Here is a 17,870-nt window from a genome sequence, read left to right as displayed (position 1 = left end):
CACACGAGCAGTTCACGGGTGTGTTCATTTTGGTCATTATACACTCATTGACATTTATAATTGGTCACCTATGATTTTCATATACTTTGTTAAGACTACGCTGAAAATAAAACAATAAAGTATACCTAGCACGGTTGATTCAAGCCATTTTAATGGATAAATACCCTTACTAACAAATAGCATATTGAAACAAAGGTGATCGAGAACATTTCAGTCATGTACTTTAAATATTATCCAAGTTATCGCAATTACAACAGTGACCGATTATAAAAGTCTACGAGTGTATATTTCAAACCGGTTATTCCTGTACAAATAACTAAGCAGGCAAGTCGACACTTAGTGTTAAACTATACCCACCATCCTCACCCAACTACTGCTAGCCTAAACATGACACACGTGAGCTTATAAACAAAAATATGTTCCACGAAATTGGCTTGCCTTTAAACGGCTTTTCATACAGCGGCTGTATCGCAAAATCAAAGCTCATTTCCTAGGTTGGTCACTAGAACAACATTAAAATTTTAGCGGTCGACTGCGCTTTACTTATCATTGGTGTTAAGGGCAAGCGTTCTTATCTTTTGGAGGCGGCCTTGGCCTAAATGGTCGGCCGTTCAACAGAATTCCTCGAAGTAATTCATTTAGAGCAGGGTTTAACAATACTTCGGCCAATTGATCAGTGATCCGTCGAAAGTCAAAACAATAGTCGATTTAGCTTTTAAATTAGCACCTACCTATGAATCCCTGGTATCAATCGACGATTCTGTAACCATTCTGTCAAATGACACCGGTCCTGACAACTGACGTTCGAGTTCCGATGAGAAATCAATAATTATCATAAATCTATCAATCTTACTTGTATGGTGTACTTCCAAGCGAATTGATCCCTGCTTTGCACTGCGCATATCGTTCGTGGGTACCAAACTTGGATTTTTATCATAGAAAGTGATGATCCGGTATAATATAGTCGTAAGCGTATTAACTTTTGTACCCAGTTTATGATACGCACAGTACAAAGCGGGGGTTCAAGCGGCAAGCAAGTGTTTCCAGTGTCATTTTCACTGTTTCAAATCTTCTTGTATTAAGAGCATTGCTGGTAAAAATGCATTTTATAACAAGCTGAAATTGTTACAAAATGCGTTTTATGATTGTCACCTATGCTCAATACATGATAAAATGCTAAAAATACTCGCTAAACTTAACCAGGGGCGGAAGAGAGAGGAGTGTGTGTGTGTGTGTGGGGGGGGGGGGGGGGGGCCTGACCCCAAGTGCCTGTGCTTAGCTCAATAGGGAGAGATCACGGGGTCGCAAGTGCTTCATGATGATTTGATAAAAGACATTATGACTGACATCATTCGTCCTGCATGTCTGATTCATGTGGAGAAGTTGGCAGTTACTTGCGGAGAAGAGGTTTGTACTGGTACAGAATCTAAGAACACGGGTTAGGTTAACTGCCCGTCGTTACATAACTGAAATACTTTTGAAAAACGGCGTTAAACTCAAAACAGAACACAAAAATATATGTTCAGTAGCACACAATATCTAGCGTTCTGGGTTTACACAAACATATGGCACATACACAGATTTAGGAAATAAGATAATGCGAAAACGACTTTTATTTTATTATTGCGGTGTTCCGTTAGGGCCAGCGCCTGCTCCCTGTGAACGCGAAGCGCGAAGGTACGACGGTACGATGGAGAAGCCGACAGTACGATTGCGAAGCGCGACAGTACGATGGTGACAACACGACAGTGCGATGGCGAAGCGCGACAGTACGATGGCGAAGCGTGACAGTACGATGGTGACAGTACATCGTACTGTCGCGCTTCGCCATCGCACTGTCGCACTTCACCATCGTAGTGTAATCATCGTACTGTCGCGCTTCGCCATCATAGTGTCACCATCGTACTGTCGCGCTTCACCATCTTTTCTCTGTTTACTTAAGGTCCGACTTTAATGTATAGAATTGTACTGTCAGACGGAGGGACGTGCTTTGGATTTACTTTCTAATAATCTTGTTTAACATTTTTATCCAATACGTTTCTTCAATTAAAACTTTAGGGTCAGTGGTAAAATGACAGGATCGGTCGGGTAAGCGGAAACAAACAATTATATTCTAGACCTAATTAACACTTTTGCATAAAATTTACCCAAAATCTTTATAAGCAAAATTTATACAACAGTGTATTTTTATTACTTTTAGCTGTCAATATATACTTTTAACGTTTCATGGCTTCGCTCTTCATGGAATTACACGCCTCAACACGTGTTCCATGTTCACCGCCGTTTGAATACATCTGCGGATGTCTCTAAATTGCTTTTTGTACTTTTAACATGTGTAAATGTTGAGTTCTGCTCAACCCGGGGCTAGAGGGCGTGGACGGTAGCATGCATTTCCACTACCGTCCATGAACAGGCTCAATCAAACCGAGCCTGCAACATTTTCGTTTTTGTCGTGTTGGGCGACCTGTGAAGTTTCCACTTTTTTCTATTTTGAAATATTATGAGCTGATTAAACAACATTTTCTCACAAAACAATTAATTACATGTAAATACATTATCATTTACAAATGTATTTTTCCACAGAGAGGTTAATTTTGAATACAATGTTATTTTGTTCATAAATAACACTCGGTTGGGTGATATTCGTTTCTTTTATCCCTCAAGTAAACAATGTAAAATAGCCATAGACCAACGGAGCCTATTTCGAAATAATACATTTCAAACAATATTAAGGTATGATATTTTTTTAATATCATCATGCCGGATGATATTCATTTGAATGACACTCTGCCGGGGAATTTTCATTTGAATAACATCAGGTCTGGTGATTTTCATTTCAATAATACCCGTGCCGAAAAGCGTTCGAATTATTTGATCATTGGACAGAGCTGACAATACTATACAATACAGAGTTTAATTAAAGTCGGCCCTTAAGTAAACAGAGAAAATATGGTGAAACGCGGCAGTACGATGGCGAAGCGCGACAGTACGATGGTGACACTACGATGGTGAAGCGCGACAGTGCGATGGCGAAGCGCGACAGTACGATGGTGAAGCGCGACAGTACGATGGCGAAGCCCGACAGTACGATGGCGACACTACGATGGTGAAGCGCGACAGTGCGATGGCGAAGCGCGACAGTACGATGGTGACACCATGATGGTGAAGCGCGGAAGTTCGATGGCGAAGCGCAACCCTACGATGGTGAAGCGCGACAGTACGATGGTGAGGGGCGACAGTACGACGGACTGACGGACAATCGTACTTTCGCGCTTCGCCATCGGACTGTCGCGTTTCGCCATTGTACCGCCGTACCTTCGCGCTGCGCGTTCACAGGGAGTAAGCGCTGGCCCTAACGAAACACCGTATATTATAATTCAAAGTGTCTTGATTTACGCCGTTGATTAGAACAGAACTATGCCCTAATTCTTTCATGCAGCTTTATAACTAAATGTAGATGATCCCTTAACATTGACTAAATATTGTATTGGCTATTGAAACCAGTCCTTAACTTCTTACTTTGGCTCTGTTTTGTTATTTTTTCTAGTCTGTAAAATAATAGGGTCCGCTCAGTATAAATGTTTAAAGACATTCCGCTTAAGCCAGTGGAACGTGACGAGACTTGCACTTTCATTACTTGTCATGAACAAATTCAATCAAGTTATGTGTGATAATTAGTATACCCCCGCAAACGAAAGTTGGGGGTGGGAATTGGGGTATATAGGCGTGAGCTTGTCCGTCGGTCGGTGTGTCGGTCCGTAGGCTTTCATGGTTTCCGGACAAGAACTCAGGAAAGGCTTGACAGATTTAGAAAAATTTTAGTACACAGGTGTAACATAATAAAATACAGATCAGGTTCGACTTTGCTTACAATCCACCATCTTTTGACGTAGTAATGGCCACTTTTCAACTGAAAAATTGCCAAACTCCTGGTTTCCGGACACATGAAAGGGTTGAGAGATTTAAATTGTTTTAGATAAACAGGTGTAACATCATCAAATATAGCATCAAATATAGGACAAGTTCGACTTTGACATAGGCTTACATCTATGACAAGGCCGTATTGTGGGGGTATTATTCGTCACTCCTATGGCAGTTCTAGTTTTGGTTGGAAGCATTCTATGCTTTCTTTCACATGCTTTTTTTTTGTATCAGGACAACTGTGCTATGCAGCCGTCGTAAAATGTCTACACGCGTTTGATATTAATACTTCTGTGCTTTTTGGTCATTCCATTCAATGATATCTCCTTGCTAGTATCCTCGTAAGTCAGACGGTGCATCCGGTGTGAGGCTTGCTTCATCATGCCAATACAGATATGTTGCATTTTGTCCAGTGTAGTCTATGGAATACTAGTACCAACAGTAACTTCTAAAGGTGAGGGATCGAGGCAATTGACAAATGACTTTGTGGCAACACTGATTTGACCTATTTTATGTAGTTATGCACATATTTGATCGAAATGTGTTTTGCTGTTCTATAATTATCTATAATGGAGTCTACTACTGCATCAAGATTTCTAACAAATTTTGTTGATTTTTTCAGCAAAACGCCAGCAATTTGCTTGGAGTTATACTTTGATGTTAATAAAATTACTACTGTTTTATCAGCAATGAGCTCCAGCCTGATAAAATGTATCCAGATCCAGAAAATGATATCAGCAAGACTATCATGTTTCACTTTTAGTAACAGATCTTACTGGCTTAAGGTAGTTGACCTGTAATGACACTCGGCTATTTCCGTATGATACCGTATTATATTTAGGCAATTCGGCATTCTTTAAACGTAGATATAGCTTAACCTTAAAACCTGTAAAATGCCGAAATCGCATTCGTTTTACCTATACACCTCTATGACACAAGTTAAAAGGAACAATGATCTAACTGTATGGTTAAAAACTTGATGATAAGTCATTCAATTGTAATGTCAATTTTCAAGGTAAATACTGAAGAGTTTTTTCTAGTTTTTATATATGCTGTGTTATTATGGTATGTATAACGTTATATCTAAATTTCCGAGAATCATTTCGGGTCCATTACCTTAAAAGACATGTATAACTGGGAGGCGCCAGGGTAGACATGATGAAGTAGTCCATGACGCCTACATATGACACCAATGGGTTTAGTATACACATTATGTAATTCTTGATACTAGAATTGATCCTTGGGGAACACTGTATTTCATCAACATAAGCGTCGAAAACTTACGCCATCAAAGCACTTAGTTTGATAGCGGTCTCTTGGATAAGACGGCATTCGAACTCTGTTTCTGGCTCCGAAATTTATTTCGATACCCGAGAAAAACACCGTGTGATTCTAAATGTATATCTTTCACAGAAACGTTTTTTACTATACGACAGCGTGTCGTTATTTTTATATCATAATCGTAAAATTATTTTGAAATTAGTTCCACTTTCAGTGTAGACTGACTTGATTTGATGTTTGCCAAACATTAAAGGGTATTACCGAGGGGTTTACTTCTAAAAGAAAGAATACGTTTATCTTGTAAAGTGGGTGTGATTTAATTTGAATGGCATATAGCCGCTAGAATTCAACTAATCATACGTTAGTATCTTCGTTTACCCGGTTCATACCTCTACATTACATTGAAATGTATATATCAAATATATAAACGCATGTCTACCATAGGAAGGTACACTTCGTTTCATTTAACACGGACCTTTTTTACTGGAAGAAAACAACATCTGTTACTTAAAGAAGGTAATTTTTGACTTTGTCAGATTAATTTGTACGATATCATAATTATTATTAATCAATATATGTACAATAGTTAAACTTATCTTTATTGGACTAATTAAATCAAGATATTGTTGTCAGACATTTAAACATCCTCCATTTTATCTACATGACGAACATAGCTATAAATGGCTTCATATTATAACAGGATGCTTAATACTGCATACACTAAAATGTACACTGATATGGCATGGCAAACTACACAGGAGAAATGTTAAATGTTAATTTAAAGACTGCCAAGCTATATCAAGAGAAATGGAATTTAAAGTATGTTGTTATTAAGATAATTAAGAATTGGATCGTAAGATTAACATACAGTATATGTTATTAACCAATAATATGTTAACAAGTATTATAAAAACTGTTGAGATTATTGCATGACAGTTTGTGCCCATGTTTAAACTTAGCTCTGTTTAAACATTACATATGCAGATTAAGTTTGGACGTGAACTTTATAAAACTTATCACGTTGTCTTACGGTAGAAAAGATACACTGCAAGTTGGCAATTTACGTATTCTCAATTTGCGATTTCGGATCTCTCCGGCTTTTACGGAATTTTATGTTCGTTATATTTACGTCCAAAGAATGCCGAGTTGTTTAACGAGAATATGTAATCACACGAAACTTGCCGAGTGTCATGACAGGTTCATTACATTAATTAAATGTCCTTGATTTTGATAAATTTACATTCGCCCTATTCTTTTCCATTGAAAATTATGATGTTCAGTTCGTATGAACAGCCAAAGGAAAGGCGCGAAATTAACCTCATCACTGCTTAGTGATAACCGACCGCTTTTTTGACGACGTCCGCGTATAGTCAGGGAGAACGTTCCTTAGATGACGTCGCAGTTGTTCCGCCTGGTGAACAGAATGGCCGGGGAGCTTATTTTCATGTTAAATGCCACTAATTATGTGCAATTTATAATATTATATTGTTTACAAGCTTAAAGGAAATATAATGTAAATATAAAAAATGAAATGATTTTTTTCGGTGTTCATGCGAAATGAAATGAACACCGAAACAAATCATTTCATTTCTTAATTAATCACATTTTATTATATAAATATACATATTCTATTCACATACATACAACAAACAAATGTAAATAAACAAAAGGGTTGGGCCAAGACTTATAACAACATTATCGATGGCCGTTTATTTTTAAAATTCACATGCGATCTAGTAATACACAATTTGTATTTAGACGATGTTTTGCCTCTGTATTAACGAGAAGCAATTATTTTTTACAGGATGGTGCATACTTCAATGAAGCTTCTTTTGGTAACTTATACCATTTTGATTTATGTCACCGTTTATTGTAAACAGCTGTTTTGAACATTCAAATATCAAAATACTGGATGCAAATGGACTGAAATAAAAATAACGTCTGGAAAAAGTAACCGACAATTAAGCCTTAAATGTGAGTCTACGAACCCAAAACTGTTCTGTAAATACGAGGGTAACCCACACCCGTGTAAGGCTTACAACAAAGCGCAAGCAAAATACTATCAGTGCTTAGCAGATACATTGGCAGGCATCGGCCACCTCTGTAACATGAGTCAGGATGAGACCAAGAATGTCTCATGCGCTAAAATGTGCGAGAATATCGTATTCGAAAGAATGACAGATGGTACAGAAAATGTTAGAGAAAATGAAGAATCGCTTGAAATATTTTTGAACGAAGAAGAGGATGGAGAAAATGGAGATCACATAAAGAGCAGAGACGAAAATTACAAAGAGCAAGAGGACACTGGAGAGCACATACAGAACAGGGAGCATGAGGATCTTTAAAATTTGTTGACAGTTTATATAATACAAATATTTCAAGCATAATTTAAAAGCAAATTCATAGATATCCGTTAAAAGATCAACATTATAGCAATGTTTAAACATATACTTAACTTTCTTAAAAACGCAAGTTTGATATGAAGTTGTAGATTTACGTATATTATTGTAGTTCTTTAAACGAAACATTACCAGAGCAATTAGCATTTAGAAACAATTCGTTGATACGTGTTTGTTATTCAATTCCGTACAGAAAAAATTGCATCATTGTTATAGATATAGTACTAGAGATCAATCAATAACACAAATAATAATCCCGCCTGGCTTTTACCTATACACCTGAGTGACACAAGTTAAAAGGAACAATGAACTAACTGTATGGTTAAAAACTTGATGATAAGTCATTCAATTGTAATGTCAATTTTCAAGGTAAATACTGAAGAGTTTCTATTCAAATAAAATCATGATTTAAATTCAGACACCTAGTACCCGTCTTCTTTCTTTAAGTGACATAAAGTAAACGCCCTTGAACGTACACTAACGACCTGGCCCATTTATGTTACGATACCTGGAAAAATGATGTAATAAAACGTTTTTTCGCTGAAGTACTTCAAAATATTTTCCTCCTTCTATAATAATGAGCGTACCTGAATGCAGGTATTTTAGGCCCATTTATATTTTGATACTTAAAACATAATGTAACGAGAATAGCTTCCTAGAAGGAGTTAAAAGTTTTCCTCGTTTGACAAAAGATGAACGCTCTTGAAGATATCGCCTTACTTACCTTAAAGTATAAATAAACTGTTTATCTGCACGTTTTTGTTGTCTACCCGTGTAGTGTACGATTATCCTACTATCTAACCGAGACAGTAGTTGCATACCTGATCAAATTAATTCGTCGATGATTCAGCGGGTTTGACAGGATGAGAATAGAAATATTCATAAACGAGCAGATGTCTGAAAAGAAAGCTTGGTTATTAAACCATTTTAGTTCTTTCTTGTTTCTGACATTGTTCTATTGTAGTAACAGATTATTCTTTTTCAATAATCCATATTTGATTTACAAATGTAGCCATAAACGCCACACCCGTGGATCGAACTCGCAAACCATCAATTCATAGTCTTTAGTTTTACCTTGAATTTAATCCATCTGTTGTACAGAGGCAGCTTGATAACTTGGCATATACACCTTTAACAGTTCATGAAGCTTTTTTTGAAAACAAAACAGAACAAAACAAATGAAATGTATAGGTGACTCTTAAGTGTAATAGATAACGTAACTTATTTCAATATTCTACTTTTTAGATATTATTAAATGTCGGGCTCGGACCACCCTTTACATTTGTTAAATTTACTTTTCTGATGAATTTTCCTTCATTTTATAATTGTATTTTTTTTAATGCACCCATATAGAAATAATGTGTATTTAATATGTCAAATTTCTTGTCGTAGGCATATCTATATGACATACTGAATCATAGCAAAAATGTATTTCAATATCAAATTAGTATAATACAGTGGAAAAAAATGTTTTTACAACACATCTCCTTGATATTCACTGCATTTTTAAAGAAACATTGTATGTAAATAAAAGTTGAAAAAGAACTGAGTTACTAAAACGGCTGATTTCGTAGTCCGATTTTTTAAAGTTTTGACCCAATCGGGAAAGTACGAAATACAAAATATTTTTACACAGTTGGAAAAAAGCGAATGCCAGTATTTTAAACCAAGACCACCTTGTATGAAAGCATATACCTATAAGGGAAGAAAGACAGATTTAGTTCGTTTACTTTTTCTGTGAGAGAGGAAGGAACATGTAAACTGAATATTCACTCTCAAGAATAGCACAGGAAACGAGCAATGATATTTCTAAAAAGGAAAAAGAACTAATATATAAGAATGATATATAAGAATATATAGTGAATATTTACTCAAACTAGTTCTCATTTCAAGACAGGATGTGCTTGGATTTATAATACTTGCACACATTGAAAGTTCAAATGTTTTGAGGTCTCCAAACTCTTTTTTTACGATCGGAATTTATTTCTTCTAATGGTCTTGTAACGGATATTGCACGTGGTAATAAACCATTTCGAACGGACATAAACAAATGAACGAAATTTTGAAGTAAATACTATCATTACTTAAGGTTAATTTGCCATGCAAAGAAAAGAAAGACATTCGGCTGTTTTCAACAGAATTGATTGGCAATAAACAGTACTGTATTTCTTAAAAGCTTGAAGAGTAAAAGGCCAGTTCACATATACAATAAAAATCGAAACCTTTCAGAAAAATGGAAAGCATTATGAACAAGGTGCCATTTCTCAAATACGCTGAAACCGAACCGAAACTTAAAACAAAACAGACACAAAGAAACCCACACGAATTTAAATCCTGGCCCCACTTTATTTCGCAAGGAATGTATGTTGCCTTGTTTGTTGATATTGTTCCAGCACAGTCACAGTTTACCACATCTTGGTCGATTAATTAACACATTTTCGTCCAGTGATTTGGATCAAATAAGGGTACATATAATTATTTAAATACCCTAGCCGACTCCGAAACGAAACAAACAGACTGAGCATCGCTTCAGTTCAATGTATATGTGCAATGGCCTTAAAATAATTTCATTCCTTACAACACTTTTTAACACTAATAGTAACTACTTTTAATATGAGTTAAAATGATTTTCAAAAAGTGTTTCGTACATTTTCTATAATTATTAAGCGCGATATGTTTGTGTACGTGTAAGTTGCCATTGAAAATGCGATGTACGTGTTCGTCGCCATTTCGTTAATTTCAATATAATAGTCTTTTCATAGAAAAAAGTTTATGCATATAAACAAATGTTCTTACTGTAGTGTAAACTCAGTCTTTGCTCTGCAATTTGTTGTCGTAAATATTTAAAAATATGTATTTTCTGCGCTATTTTAGATACTGTAGTTCTGTAAAAATGCCTTTCCAAAATAAAAAAACGCATTCAAACTTCCGAAGTGTTCTCCGAGAGTATCAATACATGGCTAATACTACGGTAATCGGAGGAAATCAGATGGTAAGGGGCATATGATAGCTTATGTAACAGCATCTAAAACAACGTTTTTCAACCGTATTTTATTTTATGATAAAATACTTTTATTTTCCTGTCGAAGTGAGAGAAATGTCAGCCAATGTTTCGTGCATACAGTCATTCAAGGTCACGTGATTCCGAAAACTGACTTTGTTTAGAAATTAAAGAAAAGCGCTGCCTTTGATAGAAATAATTGAGTTAAATAATAAACATACAAGGTTTCTTGAGCTTGGAGAACTGATACGACTACTACCACTAAAACGGACACAACACAACACAACATAGCAAAACTACGAAAGACCCGTGATGACATTTCAACTTCATTATTTCACGCTTTCTGTTTTATGATTTCACGATTTCCACTTCACGAATTCACGATTTCACGAATTCACGATTTCATCATTAAACTTCACGATTTCACGATTTCCCAGTTTTTATCATCACATGTAGAGCTGAAACGAGTACCCGGGTACCCGCGAGTAGGGTAGAAAATCATCAGTACCCGGGTACATATTCATTACCCGTTACCCGATGTATACATTTGTTATTATGGTATATTAAATAATGTAACTGGATAACAAACATGAAAATAAATTATGTTCGTTATTATGACTGATTAGTTTACATGCACGAGGTCTGCATCCTGCTGCCTCCTTTACAGAATAATTTTATGCCATCTAAGTTGACATTTTTTGTGGTGTTTATTGGAAGAAATATAAACTACTCCCAAACATGGCTGTCTGCTCCAAATATCCTCATATAAATAAGGATGACAATCAATAATTAGAAGGCATATATGTCGTATTATCAGTATTAGCCCGGGTACCCGGGTACCCGTGGGTAATTGTTCAACGGGTACCCGGCTACAAAAGTTGTACTCGTTTCGGCCCTAATTACATGGAGTTGACCTAGAAAACTTTAACAATAAGGCCTTGTTTGTAGACATTAAAAGGCTTGATTTTTCAGAAGTGTCGATATATTAATTTGTGATAAAATCAAAGATTAGATATTGGTGGAGAAGTGGAGTTCTTATTTTGAGCAGCTGAAGTTTAGTTTTTTTAGTGCATGGCATATTAAGTACATCCTTACCTTGGGGATCAAGGCTACACTGGAAAGCATCCCAGAAATATCTGGCACAGGCGTGATTAGAACCTACTACTCCATTACTGAAGTAACCATTTACAGTTATAACGGCTGCTTACTAAAAATATACTGACTGAATATCGAACAGTGCTTGATCAGACTGCACGGATGTGCAGGCTGATCATGATCTACACTGGTCGCAAAGGCAGAATAAATCGTGTCCAGCATGGTTATGGGTAATAGGTGTCGGTACCAGAGGTTATACCGATTGTATTGGATATTAAAATGTCTCGATATGCAATCGAAATTTAACCTTTTATATATTTGAGCACTTAATTGTGGTGTTTCGTCCATCGAGATTTTTATTCTTGAACCCCATACCTCGAAATTCGTAATCGTAGCTTTCGAGATATGGGGTTCGGGTTTAAAGATATCGATGGTCCAAACAGAAAATCGTACTTAATGACTTTCATTTTTGTTAAAGCATTTTAATGCATGACCTAGCGTTAACATAACAATATCAAATTTTACTGTTGTCGACAAATTTTCCTCGTTATCAAATTACAAAATTTGAGTTTAAATATTGTACTTCAACACGATTTTGTCTACATAGACTCTCTTAACAAAAAAATGTTTTATCTCTGATTTAATATTTGGCAGCAGACGAGAAAGAAAATATCAATAAACTTAGCAGTGTGTATATGTCATACTATAACCCTATGTGTAATGCAGACCTCGGCCCCGAACTGTAAACCTACTTAGGTTTAAGGTCTATTTCTTATGTAAAACGTTTGACTATTCACATTACCAAATCAGTAATTCATCTTCAATCATGTAGCTGTCACTTGTACAGCCGAGGGAATAAGTGGCGCATTGGTTAGCAGATTAATCTACAATGCCAGCAGTCCGGGTTCGATTCCCGGTCGCGGCTAATATCCCCACCAGTGTTTAGTGCCGAATGATTTACTTAAATTAGTACTGTTTCCAGCAGTATCGGCCTAGACTGGATGCTAAGGAGGTAAATATGACACTTGGCGCTGGCTCGTCAGGAAATAAGTTGTTCCATTATTGAATGTGTGGACTTTCGTCGACAACCCACGTTAAAGAAGAAACTTTACCTGTACAATTACTCATTCAGAAACTTAGAATCACAGAGACAGAGAAATTCCACGAGCTATAACTTTAGGATGTTTTGTTGTCTTTTTGACGCTTGCATGTAAAGAAATGAAGCTATCAACACGCCACAACGAAACATCATAGCATCAAGAACAAATCGTATTAGTGCTTGTGACAAGAAGAAGTAAAAGAAGTAAAATTCTTCATTGTTTCGCAACGAAATATGCCCCGCGGACACACACGCAACAGAACAGAATAGTACACTCTATTTCGTCTTGACACCGACCCAGCACGCTGACAGGAAAACCGTGTTAATAGCGTACGCGCTAATGCGAAACAACAATTCTTTTCCCCGGTACATGCGCCATCAAAACATTTTAGCTAATGGCTTTCACGCCAACACGAAATAAAACGATACTTTCTGTCTTGTCCAATGTTTTTTTCTTGAGGTTGACACGTTTATAGTTTTGTTTTGTCCTGCTGGCGCTCACGCCCAGATGACACAAAAAATGAAACTTACAACATTTCGTGAGAAATATGCTTCATAAGTCGCACGCGCGATAGCTCCCCAAAACAAAATGCCTTGGAAAAGCCATAATTATCTCCCTTGAATGTTACAATTCACATGCTTTACCTAATTTAAAGGTGGCCCGACGACGGTCTAGTGGTAACACACTTGACTTTCAATCCAGAGGTCCGGGGTTCGAATTCCGGTCACGGCACTGGAAATTTCTGAGATGCTCTTGTGTGTCTCCCATCTAACAAAGAGGCTTTTAGTGCTCTTTTCACGAAAGACGGCTTCGCATGTATCGGTGCTATACAACGAGCACTTTCAATGGCCAGACTGTCCATTCACAAAGAGCAAGGCTAAGTTAGCCGGACAGGCTCGTATCTAAAAGAAATTCTCCCTCTCTGTCTCTCTCTATTCTGCGCCTTTGTGCTATGTAAAGCGCCTTTGAACTTGTTAATCATGACAAAGGGCGCTATATAAATCTTGTACAATAAAACAAATAAAGCAACTGCAGATAAAGCACTTAAACTAAAGGCTAAACAAGTGGTATAATGGAAACTAGTGTGTTAAGGATCATGTAAAGACTTTGATACCACCCCTCGGGTAACTTTTCATTTTGGAAATTATACTTGACAGACAAATAATGGTCATAGCATATATACACGGAATTGTTCAGAAGAAGTAGCAGATACTTTCTATAATGGTCGCCATTTTTGGTAATATGTATTTTGTCTTACAACACATGTGCTTCAACAGTCCACATTCAACTCTGTAGAAAATATCAAACTTCTTTTTCATACACATTTTTCTCTAAATTTGTGTGTCGAACATACTTACCTAGGTACTCCAGAAAGTGAAAAATAGTTAACTATTATATATATATTTTTAAAAAATTACATATTTTTTCATCTTGACAGCTCTACATTCACTTTCATTTTGCAATTTTGTTGCATTTTTAATAGGACATATTTTATCGCTTTTAAAGCAGATAGGAATATATAAAAAATGTAACATTTCATATTTACATCTTGCAATATTATTATGTTTGCAACTAATATTTTAACACATACGTATATACATTTTTATATAACTGATTTTAGATACGCTTTACACTTTTACATGGATGTTTTAGATATATTTTACATTATTCATAGTGTTCTTTACATTTTTACACGGATGTTTTTAGGTATGCTTTACATTTTTACATCAATGTTTATGTTTTACAGTTGGCATTTGCAATATGACTTCTTCTCGGCGATATATGACCATTTTGTGTCGATTCGCCGTAAAACCCAACTCACTCACTCACTTTAATATATATGGTTTGTAACACTTTCAACTCCAGGAGTACCGGGGGAAATATGCTAAATATACAATAATCATAAAAAATGACAAAATACTTTTGAAAAAGAAGCTTGATATCTTCTATAAAATAGAATGCGAACAGTCTAAGTACATGTGATATAGAACAAAATGTGTTGATCAAAAGAGAATAATCAGTCTTTAAAGTTTTTTTTTCTACTTATTATTAACAGCTTGATATATTCTTTATGATAAACCAAGGTCAATTTGGTGTAATGGACTGAAACAAAAATCCACCCGATGGGAGGTTTCAAAAGGCTTTAGAAGGACCTTAAATTGTGGAAGGCATGTTCCGCTGTCCATTGCTAGGGTTACGCTTGTTACACTTAATGCTTTCAGGAATTGAATCATTACATCTTATTCTTTGATGAATTCAAACAACACAAGATACACAAAAGCACATTTTATTAGTATACATATTTTATATTCATTTTATTTGGTTTCTCTAGCTTTATACAAGATATAAGTTGGTAAACACATGAACAACAGAGATAATGAAAACAAGGTATTGATACTGGCAGAATAACAGATTTTATCAAAATTCTCCAGTTGGTTACAATATGATAATTCATTTACTTTCTTATTTCACATATTAATAAACAATCGGATTTCTAATTGTCATTTTCGGTTTTTAGCTCTCCTGAGCCAAAGGCTCATGGTAAGCTTTTGTGACCGCTCAATGTCCGTTGTCCGTCGTGCGTCGTGTGTCCGTCAACATTTTCTAAAAAAGTTTTCTTGAAAACCACTGGGCAGAATTACACCAAACTTCACAGGAATGATCCCTGGGTAGCCCCTTTCAAAATTGCTCAACGAATTGAATTCCATGCAAAACTCTGGTTGTCATGGCAACCGAAAGGAAAACTTTGAAAATCTTCTTTTACAAAACCACATGGCCTAGGGCTTTGGTATATAATATATAGCATCATCTAGTGGTCTTCTACCAAGATTGTTCAAACTATCCCCCTAGAGTCAAATATGGCCCCGCCCCGGGGGTCCCAAGTTTTAAATAGACTTATATAGGAAAAGAAGTTTAAAAATCTTTTTGTCTTAAACCACAACACTTAGACCTTTGATATTTGGTTTGTAGCATTGTCTTATGGTCCTCAACAAAGGTTTTTCAAATTGTAACCCTGGGATGAAAAGAGGCCCTGCCCTGGGGGTGCTAGGTTTTATATAGACTTATATAGGGAAAAAAAAGCTTTAAAAATCTTCTTGTCTGAATCCATACGACCTAGGCTTTTGATATTTGGTATTATGCATTGTCTAGTAGTCCTCTACCAAAATTGTTCAAATTATGCCCCTGGGGTTAAAAGAGGCCCCGCCCTGGGGTCACTTATTTATTATGTGAGTTATATACGAAAATACTTAATACTTAAACAATCATCTGATCCTATTTCCAAGACTGTTTAATTATATTACCTGATGACCCCAAGTAATATGATGTCACTTGACTGTGACCTTGACTTACTGACCTACTTTCTTGTTGTTTAAGATACAGCCTTGAAATTTTGATGACTTATGCAGTTTTGCACACAAATCGTAAACTGAATTTCATTGACCATGAATGTGACCTACTGACTTTCTTGATATTTTATCATCAGTTTGACATTTGAAACATGTAGTTCATATTACTCAGGTGAGCGGTCCAGGGTCATCATGACCCTCTTGTTTAAAAGATTTTATTGACCATATGAAGCCAGTTATGAAGCCAGTTATGGTATCATGATTTCTTACTAAAATGTGTGAAGATAGGGAAAGTACATTAATTAACCCTTAACATGCTGAACACGATTGTTTCTGCCTTTGCGACCAGTGTAAATCATGATCTGCCTGCATACCCGTGCAGTCTGATCAATATTTGCACTGTTCGCCATTCAGTCAGTATCTTTTGTGATAAAAACCTCTTTCAAAATGAAAGATTGACAAGTTTATAAAATAATAGCAAAGTAAGGGTTAATGATGGGTGACTTTGTCTGTCAACATGACATTTTCAAAAGTTCTAAGTTCGCCTTGCTTGGATTTCATTTGTCAGCAGTAACAGTTAGCACTATTATTATACATGTTCAGTGTGATGAATCTCAAGTTCAAAATAATCTCTGTTATGTAATTTCCATAAATAATAGATTTCTTGTAATTACAAACATGCTGATAAGATGTCTCAGTTCTTTCACGTGTTTCAGATAATCAGAAGGTTATTGTGAATTAAATTTAAGTAGTTTTAGAAAATCTCTACGTCATCAAAACTTGCTTGAAAATTTTCTATTATCTTTCCTATTTTGTTTTGGAGATTATTTTGTTCATGTGATTCATGACAGTGATGCTGAAACGGTTACTGTGAATAGTCTTATCAGCAAATAACCTAATTTTTGTGAAATGTTAATTCATCAGCAGCGTCAAGTCATTTCAATGCATAGGATTAATAAGAAGACCTGTAAAGCCTGAACCATAAGCCATATATTGCATGCCCTTGCATGAACCCAGATAAACACGATCACCTGGCTTTAAATGATACAAAATTGAACTCGAACTGGATGGGTTGCTATCTAAGCTGTTACTACTAGCGAAACTACCATACGCGATAGACTTGTCGTTATTCTTATAAAAATCGCAAGTTATATAACTAGTGGTGTTATCTGTTCTTAGAAGCGTGCTTATAAATAAGTAGAGTCCTTCTCTCTGGCAGACAAATTCACCCGACGTCATGTTAAATACATCGTTGTTATTATAAAGTGCTGTTTTGAATGTCAGTGGATTTCCTCCAGAATTTGCATATGGCCAGTGCACAGTAAAGCCAACACTCTCGCCTGAAACAAGTAAAGACACGCATTTTAGTTAAGTTGGTCTGCAGTTCGCAGTTCGCAGTTCGCGTTTCGAATTGCGAACTGCAAACTGGTCTGCAGTTCGCGATTCGAATTGCGAACTGCAAACTGGTCTGCAGTTCGCGATTCGAATTGCGAACTGTAAACTGGTCTGCACTTTACGATTCAAATGTCAACGTGCAGTCTGATCAACAATGTCCTGCACATTGCAGACAAGAATGCATTTCACAGTTGGTCTGCAGTTCTCGTTTCGAATTGCGAACTGCAAACTGGTCTGCAGTTTGCGATTCGTGTTGCGAACTGTAAACTAGTCTGTAGTTTACGATTCAAATTTCAAAGTGTGCAATCTGATCAGCACTGCCCGGCAAATT

At 36.2% G+C, this 17,870-nt stretch overlaps 1 protein-coding gene and 1 long non-coding RNA gene across 3 annotated transcripts in view; one reads left to right on the top strand and one right to left on the bottom strand.

Moving 5' to 3' along the window:
- LOC123541758 (A disintegrin and metalloproteinase with thrombospondin motifs 14-like) overlaps positions 1-17,870 on the bottom strand; it is a 76,352-nt gene that overhangs the window by 29,171 nt on the left and 29,311 nt on the right. The gene's annotated exons all lie outside the window — the stretch shown is intronic.
- Positions 5,438-8,020, top strand: LOC123541759 (uncharacterized). The gene is made up of 2 exons (XR_006684634.2): positions 5,438-5,718; positions 7,007-8,020. It is a non-coding gene; the product is annotated as an uncharacterized LOC123541759 (long non-coding RNA).

The sequence above is a fragment of the Mercenaria mercenaria genome, chromosome 19 (genome assembly GCF_021730395.1).
Source record: "Mercenaria mercenaria strain notata chromosome 19, MADL_Memer_1, whole genome shotgun sequence".
In the NCBI taxonomy this organism is placed as follows: domain Eukaryota; kingdom Metazoa; phylum Mollusca; class Bivalvia; order Venerida; family Veneridae; genus Mercenaria; species Mercenaria mercenaria.
The sequence above is the reverse complement of the archived record's forward strand: the minus strand, read 5'-3'. Positions and strand labels throughout refer to the sequence as shown.